A 13459-nucleotide genomic window follows, 5' to 3' on the forward strand; every position below is an offset into this window, starting at 1 on the left:
TTGTTGAGGATTTTAGCATCTATGTGCATCAGCAATATTGGCCTGTAGTTTTCTTTCTTTGTTGTATCTTATCTGATTTGGGGATTAGGATGATGCTAGCCTCAAAAAAAGAGTTTGGAAGTCTTCCCTCTTCTTGGATTCTTTGGAATAGTCTGAGAAGGATAGGGGTTAGCTCTTCCTTAAATGTTTTGTAGAATTCTCCTGTGAAACCATTGGGTCTGGGCCTTACATGTGCTGGGAGTTTTCTGATTACTGCTTCAATTTCACTGGCTGTTATTGGCCTTTTCAGGCTTTCTGCTTCTTCTTAATTCAGCTTTGGAAGATTTCTTTTTCTAGAAATTTGTCCATTTTACCTAGGTTTTTGAATTTCTTGGCATATAGTTCTTCATAGTAAATTCTTACAATCCTTCATATTTCTGTCTTGTCAGTTGTAATCTCTCCTCTTTCATTTCTGATTTTATTTGTGTCCTCTCTCTATGAAATTTCTTGAAAAAACTAAAAATGGAACTGCCTTTTGACCCAACAATTTCACTGCTGGGATTATACTGTAGGAATCCTGAAACACCAATTCAAAAGAACCTGTGCACCCCAATGTTCACAGCAGCACAATTTATAATAGCCAAGTGGTGGAAACAGCCTAAGAGTCCATCAGCAAATGAGTGGGTCAAGAAATTGTGGTACATTTACACAATGGAATTCTATGCAGCAGAGAGGAAGAAGGAGCTCCTACCCTTCACAACAGCATGGATAGAACTAGAGAGTATTATGCTAAGTGAAATAAACGAGCTGATGAAAGACAAACACCATGCGATCTCACCTATAAGAGTAAACTAATCAGGAAAACAAATAAACAAGCAAAATATAACCAGAGACATGGAAACAAAGAACAAACTGACAATAAGCAGAGGGGAGTGGGGAGGAGGATAATAAGGCAAAGAAGGGGAAGAGTTGTCAAGGAACACGTATAAAGGACCTATGGACAAAGACAATGGGGTGGAGGGGAGGATTGAACATGGGAAATGAGGGGTGGGTAGGGCAGGGGAGAGTAATGGGAAGAAAATGGAGACAAGTGTAATTGAACAACAATGAAAAAGAAGTAAATAAATAAAAATTAAAATGGACCACTAGGCTCAACCTCAGAGTTCCTGACTCAGTAGGTCCCAGAGAGTCTGGCATTTCACATTTCTAGCCAGTTCCCAAGCAACAGGAACCATTTGTTGTTGGTTCAGAACCACACTTCGAGAACCACAGAGGTAGAGAAGCTCAAGTTGTTGATACCTGGAACCAGGTTATATTGTCTCTGAGAGGTTGTCACATTGGAATGTTATTGTACCAGAGGTTGCAGGTGAAGAGAGCCTCCATAAATGTCTTCATTGTGGCCTTCACCTTTCCTATTTTTAGCATTCCTAGAGAGGTTGGGGACTTCTCCCAAGAGGTTTCTAAATCATTAGGTGTATCTCTTTTCAAAGTCCCATGACATGAATACAAATTGAAAGAAACCTGTTCCCTCTTGAAGCATCTGTCTAATTGCTATGTAATGTGAGAATAGTTCTTTAATGAAACTGAGTACATTGAAGCCTTGCATTAATATTTTATGCCACATCTTTTATCAAGTTGTGACGCCCCTCCCCTTAGGTTAATCAGTCTCTGGCACTCCTTTATGAGTGCCTATTATGCACAAGGTACCAGATCACTAGGGGTTATGGGAAACACAGACATTTAACTACACGGGCCACAGCACATTTATATTGCACTGTAGGGTTAAGGGTACAAAGTAGAAAGTATAAAGATGACATGTGGCATTAGAAGGACATGAGCAAAATTGTATCCAAGTCTAGAAGGGGTCACATTTTGAGGAAGCAATCATGGATGCCTTCATAGCAGGAGTTTTTTTTTCTTAAGATTTTGAGCTTCTGGAAATTTTGCCAGTTCTCACTTGGTAGTTAATGCTTCTTGTGGTACTAGTAATAATTAATGTAATATTAGTGGTATAACATCTTCTCTCTAGGAAATAAAAGGAGAGCTAGCTGCATAGGACAGGAAAAAGTAAGGGACTCGTTACGGAATGAAAATTTGAAAGTGTTAGTAAGGTAACTGGTTGTCCACAGTAGTTCAACAGAACTCCCTTCTTTCACTTCTTTCCTCTCCTTTCATCACACACACATACACACTCATGTACTAAGACCTCCACCCACACTGTCTCTTTTTCAACTTACTCATGGGTTAAGTTAGCTGGGCAATTTGCAATTTTAGAAAGAGCAGAGAAGAAGAACAGAAAAACAGATTGCTCACCTTATAATTGTTTTTTCACTTAAAAAAAAGGAAAGAGAGAGATAGGCCAATTTGTTGCTCCACTTATTTATGCATTCATTGGTTGATTCTTGTATGTGCCCTGACCAGATTGAACCCACAACTTTGGCATTTTTGGGATGATGTTCTAACCAACTGAGCCTTCAAGCCAGAGCATTCACCTTCTAATTTAAAGCTTTGGAGCTGTTGAAACAAATATACTTGCAATTCTACTGGGACCTGCATATAATTAATATTAGAATAAATAAAATTAAATTTAAAAAAAGAATAAATAGCACTATGCACACTAATTTCTTGAGTATTACAAAGCAGATATAAGTGAGAATGTGTGAATTCCAAACTGTGACACAACTTTCAATTTAGTATGTATTTAGTTTGATTAAATACAAGTTTCTGATCATCCTTAAAATTGAGATGGCAGGACAAGTACCTTAAAATTTTAGCAGCAGTTCAGAGGAGGAGGTAACTATACTCAGACTATTATATTCTAAATGAAAGTTTCGATGTAATCGCAATACACAATTCTATTTTTTTATTCTCACCTGAGGATTTGGTATTGATTTTAGAGAGAGGGAAAGGAGAGGGAGAGAGAGAAACATTAATGTGAGAGAAGTACATCAACCAGTTGCCTCTCCTATGCACCCCTACCAGGGACAGAACTCACCACCCAGGCATGTGCCCTGACCAAAATCAAACCTGCAACCCTTCAGTTTGCGAGTGATGCCCAACCGAGCAATGCCCAACCAAGCCACACACTACTTTAAGTATATTTTATTTAAAAAGTCAGAGTGGAACAAAAAAGACTATATTATGATAAATACAGTTCTGCTTTTTAAACCAAGTGAATAATTTTTCATTTCCCTTTCGATTCCAAATCTTAGGAGACCACACCAATGTAACCCTACCTTTTATTTAAATGATTGTTTGAGGCATTATTATCATACTTGCTAATTGCTGCTGGTGATCAGGCATAGTGGTCCATGCAGAGCTAAGCTTCCCTCTTATACAACATCCAAGAAAAATATTTTTTAAGTTAGTTGGAGAGCAAAGACTGTGTCAAAGGGATTGAGGCCATGGTACCATTAGCAAAAACATGGATATCGATGTGATATAATAGAAAGAACAATATTAAGTTTTGCCGCTAGCTGTGAGACTTTGAATGGTTCACTTCAGATCTCTGGGTCTTAGTTTCTTCATCTGTGAAATAGAGTGAGTGGACTGGATCAGTGGCTCTGAACTAGAATAGGCATCAGAGCCTTTGGAGAATCGAAAGCCTTTCGTGCCCAGGCCCTGTCCTCCAGACCACCCCAGCTGAAACCAGGCAGGCCCATTTCTGGAAAACCTGTCTAGGTCATTCTGAATGATCTTCTGGATCCCCCCTCTCTACCCCCAACCCTAAAATTCTCTAAACTATAAAATATATCTTTATTTTTATTCATTTTTTTCTCAGAGTGGAGACAAGTAAGAGAAGCACTTAAAGCAGTTCAGTGAAAACTTGGATATTCGCTAAGCAAAGATGCCTTCCTATCTTATTCTGGTTGAAATCTTAGAATTTCAAGCTCCCACAGGTCATCATAAACGTACAGTCCCCTCAGAGCTCTACAATTAAAACAGGATTCTATAATCTTTTCAAACTTTCAAAATTATACTGGCCTCAGCACTTTATATGTTTTAACACAGAAATGTCCTTTTTAGAAAACTTTGGGACTTCCGCCAAGATGGAGGCATAGGTGGAAATACTATACCTTCTCGCACAACCAAGTCTAAAAACAACAAAGTTTTAGCAACAAAAAACATAGCCAAGCCACAGAAAATTGAACTATATGGGAGTCCGACAACAACAAACCATTCAGCCAAACCTGTAAGAGGGGCAGAGCCAGCAGCGGAGTGGGGTCAGGCATGAAAGATCCCCCGACCCAGGCACGCAGGCAGCCAAGGGTGGGTCCCAGGTGTGGGCAGCGACGGGCAGACCAGGTGCAGGCGCAAGGCAGCAGGCTGACCGTGGTCACACATTTGCGCGCAGATAAACCAGCGAAGGAAAGTGGTGAGACAAACCGGGCAGGCCCCAGCAGTGGGAAGGAGCTGAAGGGACTGCTATTGTCCCTCTCTGACCCCACCCCCACATACAGCGTCACAAACCAGCGACCTGGGTGGCCCCACCCTGGTGAACACCTAAGGCTCCGTTCCTCATACATAGTAGGCATGAAGAGATCAAAACATGGCTCAAGAAGAACTTAGAGCCCCAGAGCCGATAAATCTAAGTGAACAAGAAATTGCCAACCTATCAGAGGCATAGTTCAAAACACTGGTGATCAGGACGCTCACAGAACTGGTTGATTTTAGCCACAAATTAGAGGAACATATGAAGGCTAAACTAATTGAAATGAAGGGAAATGCACAGAAAACCAATAGTGATGGAAAGGAAACTGGGACCCAAATCAATGGAGAGGACCAGAAGGAAGAAATAAATGACCAAATAGAAAAGGATGAAGAAACAAGAATTCAAAAAAATGAGGAGATGCTTAGGAACTTCCAGGACATCTTTAAATGCTCCAACATCCGAATTATAGAGGTACCAGAAGGGGAAGAAGAACAGGCATGAGTGGAAAACTTATTTGAACAAAAAATAAAAGAGAACTTCTCCATTCTGGCAAAGAAAATAGACTTCCAGGAAATCCAGGAAGCTCAGAGAGTTCCAAAGAAGTTGGACCCAAGAAGGAACACACCAAGGCACATCATCATTACATTAGCCAAGATTAAAATGAAGAAGAGAATCCTAGAAGCAGTGAGAGATAAGGGGACAGTCACCTACAAAGGAGTTTCCATCAGATTCGCAGCAGATTTCTCAAAAGAGACCTTACAGGCAAGAAGGGGCTGGAAAGAGCTATTCCAAGTCATGAAATCCAAAGACCTCCATCCATGATTGATCTATCCAGCAAAGCTTTCATTTAGAATGGAAGGACAGATAAACTGCTTCTCAGATAAGATCAAGTTCAAGGAGTTCATCATCACCAAGCCATTATCATATGAAATGTTAAAGGGACTTACCTAAGAAAAAGATAAAAAAGATGAACAGTAAAAGGACAGCAAACTTACAGTTATTAACAACCACACCTAAAACAGAAGCAAACTAAGAGGACAGCTAGATCAGGAGCAGAACCATAGAAATGAAGATCACATGGAGGGTTAGCAACAGGGGAGTAGGAGGAGGAGAAGGGGGAAGAAGGTACAGAGAATAAGTAGCACAGACCGTAGATAGAAAATAGATGGGGGGAGGGCAAGAATAGTATGGAAAATATATAATCTAAAGAACTTGAGACACGTGGTCATAAACTAAAGGGAGGGAATGGTGGGGGAGGTGTGTGCAGGGTGGAGGGGAATGAAGGGGGGAATAGAACAACTGTAATGGCATAATCAATAAAATATATTTTTTTAAAAAGAAAACTTTGTTTTAAAAAAGTATTCTTTCTAGCTTGGCAAGAGTCATTTAATCGTAATCAAAATAGCATTTGTTAAATGACTCTTTTGTGCCTAACACAATGCTAGAAGATACATAAAATAGTGGGAAAAAATTGCTGCTGCTCTCTGAAAATACATTCCCAAATCAGTAGCATGAACAGCATAACTTGAAGGTTTCATGATTCAAGATATGGAATTTTCTCTTGACCCATCGTGGATTTTCTATCGTCCAAAGCAGCTGAATATCATTACCTATTTTTATCTGCTGGTCAGCCTTTTGACATATACTCAGAAAGCAGTTTTATTCTGATTCAAAAAGTAAACTAAAAATCAGATTGGATCCCTTGTCTTCTGTGAACAACTGGAATTTAGAAAATGTGCCACACAATGCCTAGCACACTGCCTGCCATAAAGTAGGTGCTCAATAAATGTTTGGATAAATGAATAAATGGATGTGTGGCCCCCTTCCTCTGGCCAAGTCTCCCAGGCAAGGGCTGAGAGAGCTATTCAAGCAGGAGTCTGTCTCAACTGCTCGCCGGCTGCTCACACAGGGAACCAGGAGAATGAGCATCCACTTTTCCTAATGTGGGGTTCCTGATTTCTACAGTTGCCTTCCAAGGGGTGATTCAGTGAAAAGACCAGGTAAGACACTGTGGATATGCAACCACATGATTTTTTTTTCATGGACTTCGACTTCAGGGATTCTTTTCATTGCCTCCTGGGCCTGCCCCAAACTCTCTTGCCTTTTGCAGCAGCTGCAGAAGCTGCTAAAGCTGTGTGCACTTACCCATCTTTGTATGCAGGGCATCTAACACAGTACCTGGGTTTAGAATCTATGGGGTTTTAACAAATGTTTGTTAAACTGAATTGCAGAGGCTGCTGTGTCTAAAAAATATGAATGCTTGAGTCTCATGGTTACAGATTCTGACTTAATTGGTTTTGAATGAAGCCTTACATTAGAATGTTTTAAAGTTTTTCAGGTGATTCCAAGGAGCACACAAGGCTCAGAACTATTGGACAGGCTTTACACACACTCCCTTTTATTAAGAGGGAGATGAGTAGCTGATCAAAACCACAAGGTGTTGAAGAGAGAGTAGCACCTAATAGAAATTTTCCCTTTGATGTGGTCAGAATTCAGTGATTAGAAACAGGGGATGCTACAGAGAGAAATGGACACAATTGTCACTCCCTTCATTTGCACTTTTCAGTGACATTGTTAGACGTAGCCCCACCTCGCAATTGTAGCCCCACCTCGCAATTGTATGATGCCATATAGTTTTCAATTTTAGAGACTTATAACGGCTCCTTTCTTCCCTTCCAAAATCTGCAACAAAGTAAGAAATAAAACGCAGGAGATAGAAAAGCTGTTGATTTTGTAACAGAAAAAGCCAATTGGATACTGTGAGTCTAGATATGAAGCCAAAGGGGCTTATAACACCCTGCTCCTGAATCGAATTCATCCCAGCTCCAAAATAGCAGGCTTCTTCTTAGCTGACTCAGTAGGCAAACCACAGGGAAGAACAGAGGAAGTGGGCATTTTGGAGACAGATTGGATCTGAAAGATAAACCCAAACGTCATAGAACCAAGCTGATTCATCAGTCAGATAAGTTATTTCACTTCCCTGGAGGAGGAGAGAGTTGGGGGGGTGAGGTGAGGGCAGAAAAAGGTGAAGGGGATCCTGACAAGCCTACCCTTTCTGTAAAGGAAATGGATGTGCATACTCCGTATAGAAACAATGAAGAAGGGGAAATGAGTACTCTCTTTCCCACAATATAGTTTCAATGCCAGGAGAATGATGCTTTTCACAAGCTAATTACAAAATTTACTTTGAAAAATATCAATTCATAGTGCACTATAGGTAGTATGTCTAATAACAGCATGCAAGTAGTAAGAAGTGTGGTGAACGGCTTCTTTGGTTGTCTTTTAAACCGATTGTTGCCTCTGCATGTGTATGTGTATAAAAATGTTTGAAGACAACATCAAAGTCTGAATTTGAGGCCCCTCATGAAGCTAAGGCCCAAGCCCACTCCAGATTCTCTCACCAACTGCCTCTGGTCCCTTCTTCCAGAGATACCCTGATGTTCAAACTAGTGCAGGTCCGTGACCAGGTTTTCACCTGTTCCTGTCAAAATTTAAAAAATAAAAGGCATTTTTAGTTTTTTTAAGTGAAGTTATATATATGTAAGGCCTTAATAAGGCTAAGCACAGAGTTTTGAAAGCCATAGACTCTGGAGAAATGAATCTAAACACTACCATTGCTGTGTTACATTAGACACATTACCTCTTTGTACATTAATGTCCTTATCTGTAAAATGGGAATAATAACAGTACCCATCTTACAAGATTGTATGAGTAAAATAGTATATTCAAATGGCTTAGACTAGCACCTCATATATGTGTTTGATAAATGTTAGCCACTATTATTCAATTTGAAAGACCATTCTTCATTCTGAAATTATATTCACCCTTTAAATTTTGGTATTCAAATGTCTTTCTTCGTGGAATTATTGAAAATTATAATAAATGTCTTTTTTAATTTTCTTACTTGAAAAAATTTGCAAAAAAGTTGGCAATCTTATATTAGTCCCTCCAATTTTTGTTTTTAAATTTAATTCATAAAAAAACATGTATCTAGAAACCACTGAACTATAGTATGCTACCTCCCACTTTCCTTTTTAAGACCTTAACAGTAAGGAGATAGCAATATACATTTTGTAATTAAATAGCTTTTAGAATAATACCAACTCTCCTACCCCTCTATTTATATGGTTTGCCTTTCTTGCAAATTAACATTCTATCAGGGTCCTGTTATGGTATTTCACAGGGGTCTGGAGGGCCCTGTGAAATGACATGTGTGTTGAATAGTCTATCCTCATGGGCAATTATTCTGCCTATCTGCCTTGCATTGGCACTATGCAGTGATGAAATTATGATAAATACTATTCAATAATGATAATGTCTGTGGTGGTGGTGGTGATTCTAATATTCTCTAAGGCTTCTCTTGAGGTAGTAGAGGCACTGAATGAACAAACCATTTCACATGACTGAAAGACAGTGGGAGAGACCGAGTGAAATCCAACCTCATGACCTTATGAAATCGCTGCCACTCTGATGGTCACTAGTGGGAGGTAAACTCATATTTTGAAATAAGTTGGTAATGAAATAAGGAAATAAACACTCTTGTAGTAAGGAAGTGAGAGTCCATGCACTACTAACACCCAGAAGTTATATAAATTTTATTGAGATGAATTTTAAAAGGCCTAGGATTCCTATTTGTTCATACTACAGCATTGCAGATCAAAACTGTAATTGATTCTGGCTATAGTCACATGGAAAGAGTAATATTTATCATACAAACATAGCCTTTGCTTCAAATTGATGTATAAAAGTATCTTTCACTATGAACATATCTGGGCTCCTCTAGCCTGTTCCTCTAAGCTACCCTGGAGTGTCTGGCACCTCTCTGCGAGTAAGCAAAGGAGCCATGCCAAAGTGGCAGTTCCTTGTGATCTGACCTCTTGATTTGCCTCCCTGATAGCCATGTGTGGAGAGAAACAGTGAGATTAGGGAGATGCCTGGCTTCTGGGAATGTGACAAGTGACAGCTTCCATTAGCACTTATCTCTACATACTTGGCAAAAATAAGGGAAGTCTGGAAACAGGCCTTTGTGAAACACATTGGCAATCAGAGACCATCCTGAGCTGGGCCTTCGAATCCAGGAATATACATGGGTTATCCATCACAACCAGATAAAGAGCCTGCCAGCTGTGAGGGTGACTAGAATATAATCTTCCTTCACTGAATTAAGAACAAGTGTTGAATGACCAAGACATCTCTCTGCATTGTCTTTCATCGTCACAATACCTCTCAGGTGAGTATTACTACCCCTGCTTTATGGTTGAAGAAAAGCTGAGAAAGATTTGGTCATCTCACACAAGAGCACACAGTTGGTAAATGGAAGAGCAAGGATTCCAACTCGGGCCTTCTGGCTCCAAAACTCAGGCTCTGGCCATTGTGATAATCAACATTTTGTTCTCTGAGTAGCACTGGGTAACATAAGGCTGCTCTCTGCAAGGCTGGGCTGTGTCTGCAAAACTTTCTACTTAACCTCTGTCTGGAAATGTTCTCAGAAAGGATCACCCTACTAAGGATTTGTAAGTGTTTAGCTGGCTTATTTGCTCCCATCATTTTCCCCAAATCCAAAGCTAGGAATAGTATGTTTTCGTGCATCAGTTTCCTCTTTGGTCTGAAGCTGACTTATCTCGATGTCACTTCACCTCAGGGAAGGCTTCCAAGTAGGCTGTGTTAACCTTCAGCCAATAACCCCTTCTGCTAGTAATTCTCAAAGAGCACCTGATTCTAAAACTGCGTTCTGCTGGTTTGTCACCTAGAAAAATGAAAGCATAGGAAATTATTTCTCTTATTTTAATTAACTAACCATCAGCGATGGAAGGGCTATAAGCAAACTATAAAAACTAAGAAGTGTTTATAAAGTTATGTTTCATATCCAAAATATAGTATCATTTTTTAAATTTTATTTTCCAATTATAGTTTACATTTAATATTATTTTATATTAGCCTCAGGTATCATCAGCATAGTAGCTAGACGATCATATACTTTTTAAGTATGCATTTGGCACCATGCATAGTTATTACAGTATTATTGACTGTATTCCTTATGCTGTGCTTTTATATCCCTGTGACTATTTTGAAACTACCAATTTGAACTTCTTAATCCCTTCACTTTTCCACTCAGCTCCCAACTTCCATTCACTCTTTCAACCATCAGTCTGTTCTCTGTATGTATGAGTCTATTTCTATTTTTATAGCATCTTCTTCAATAAATAAAGACAAGTAGAGAATATCAGGTTTAGCTTAAATGTCTATATTTGGGCTCTACTCCTACTCCTGACTTCTCACCCTAATAACCTTAACTGAAGTCCTCATGTATGGGCAATAATATACCAAAACAAGACCCTAGACAGTTGGCACATACATCCGGAATCTGGCCAAGAGCAGAGCTTACAATCACAAAGACAGAAGACATAGTGCCAAAGTTCAGAATCACAACCAGCCAGCGTCATCTGGAGGGTTGGACAAGCAGAGGCAGATGCGATGAGGCAAGCTCAGCCTAGCAAGGAGACACTGAATCAGCTGTGGGCACATCAGGGTAGATAGTAGGTGCCTGAGGATATTCTAGGCCAGGGATGTCAAACTCATTTTCACCAGGAGCCAAAATAATTTTAGGACTGTGTAAATGTAACTATTTCTTAACTGTTAAGGAGTTGAAATTACATTCAGCCCTTTGAAGGCAACCGTGAGGCTGATGTGGCTCCCTGTGAAAATGAGTTCAACACCCCTCTTCTAGGCGATTGCTTTTGCATTAACCTTAGCCTCCTTTGCTGGGCCAAAGGTGGAATGGAAGGATTCCACTATGTTGAAAGATGCTAGAGGTAAGACTGTGTTATAGACTGAATGTTTTTATCTCCCTAAAGTCCATATGTTGAGAACTTAACTCCCAATAGTAGTAGGAAGTGGAGCCTTTGGTAGGTGATTAGATCATGAAAGTGGAACCCTCATGAATAGGAATCGTGCCCTTATAAAATAGGGCCAGCGGAGCTCCCTTTCCCCTTGTGCCACATGAGGACACAGCAAGAAGATGGCCATCTGTGAACCAGGAAGAGGACCCTCACCAGACATTGAATCTGCCAGTGTCTTGATCTCAGACTTCCCAGAACACAAAATTGTGAGAATAAATTTCTGTCATTTAGAAGCCACCCATTCTACAGTACTTTTGTTATAGCAGCCCAACTAGACTAAGACAAACTTTTTCCATCTTTTGTACTGAGATTATAGCTCATAAGAAGATACATCCAAAAGCTATTATATTATGATGAACTTAGCCTGGTACTTCAGGAGCATGCCAAATTTTTCAATAACTCTTAAAAATAAATTATGACTGTATTTCAAAATTCAAGAAATAGCACACGTGCATGGCAGGGACTTTCCAAGAACACTAAAGAGAGTACATTTCCCTCATCATATCCTCATGACCTCTAACCAGTCTGGCTTAGTGCCTTTAGCCCACAGAACACACCAAGCACTACATAAAGCAAATCTCCTTTCCTGTTCCCTGTTGCTGACCACATCTGGGAAACCCTCAGCCCTTTCTATCCTTCTCAACCTGCCCTAATGGTCCAGTGGACCAGCTGGGTTCCATGCCTGCCTCTAATTGGCTCCTTCTGACAGCAGTCCTGGAGTCCTGCCTCTCAGGTCCTTGCAGACGCTCACCCATCAGCTCACTCTGCCTGGGGGTGCTCCTTTGAGTTGTTTCTCCTTTACCTGATGTGTCCCAGCCATTTAGGGATTGGGGAGAGAGTGCCCATTCCTTTACCCTGAACCATGGAGAGATTCCTCCTGCAGTGAGAAAAAGGTAAAAAATCTTTCCCCTACAATTTTCTTAAATTCCATTTTAAGTGTGTTAAACATTGAGCTATCCTTACCACCTTCTTTTAAAACTTAAATAATCCTATAAGACAAAGACTTTTTACATGAATGAAATGATCTCAGTTTGCTCCCTGGAACAGAAGAAGTCAGGATGACACAAGCAAGAGAAAGCATCAAACAGCAGAAAAAAAGAAAGAAGGAAAGAAAGAAAATAGAAACACCAGGCAACATCACCCCTTTCCAGGTTCACTATTCATACAGACAACATGGGGCTTTTGAAAATTATATCCTATCTTAGCTACATCTTTGGAATGAAAAATTCAAAATAGCTTACATGTTTATTATCACTGTCTTGTGCCAAAAATCAATAATTAAATATTGACTCACTATTATTGGGGCAATGGGATAATATTTTAAAATATTAACCTAGAGTTCTCCCCTTACTCTGATGCCCCACCCCTTTCCTCCCCAACCCCCCACCTAACACAGTTGATCCTTGAATAACGTGTGGGGTAAGCACACACACGTGCATGTACACATGCTCAGTTGAAAATCCATGTACAACTTTTGACTCCCCAAAAACTTAACTGCATTTGGCCCTTTACATCCACAAATTCAACCAACATAACATGTATTTAACTATAAGTAAACAGTATGTATTGAAAAAATTTACATATAAGTGCCCACGCAAGACAAACCCATGCTGTTCAGGGTTGACTGTGATTCCTAGTATCCCTAAACCCTCTCCTGAGCCCCTCAGCTAGAATCTTCTTCATTTTCTCAGGAGAAGACCAAGGGAGCCTGCTAGGTCCCTCCTTTCCACCGACTCAGCCTATGGTGAGAGAGTAGAGGTGGCTGCACAATGTCATCCCTTACCCAGGGGCCTGAGATATCTGCACAGAGTCTGCCACTGTGGTGCTCAAGCTGAACAACTTGCAGCATGCACCCGAGAGAGGGCGAGCAGGCATGAAGAGGGCTTGAGGTTTGAACAAGGGAGACACAACAGTGATCCCTGGATCAACTATCAAATATATGACAGAAATATGGTCATGGATGCTGAATTGGGGAATATAGAAGACAATCATAAAAGGTCATAACTGGAATTACCCTTAGTTCAAATTTCTCATATTACAGATGCAAAATGTCAGACCCTGTGAGGGTAAAAGGGTTTCAGAGGTCACATGTCTACTTAGTGGCCAACCTGAGTCTAGAACCCAGGTTTCCCAATTTTTTGTCTCATAC

Source organism: Artibeus jamaicensis, unplaced genomic scaffold, assembly GCF_021234435.1.
Source record: "Artibeus jamaicensis isolate MK-2021 breed Jamaican fruit bat unplaced genomic scaffold, CSHL_Jam_final contig_548, whole genome shotgun sequence".
NCBI classification, from domain to species: domain Eukaryota; kingdom Metazoa; phylum Chordata; class Mammalia; order Chiroptera; family Phyllostomidae; genus Artibeus; species Artibeus jamaicensis.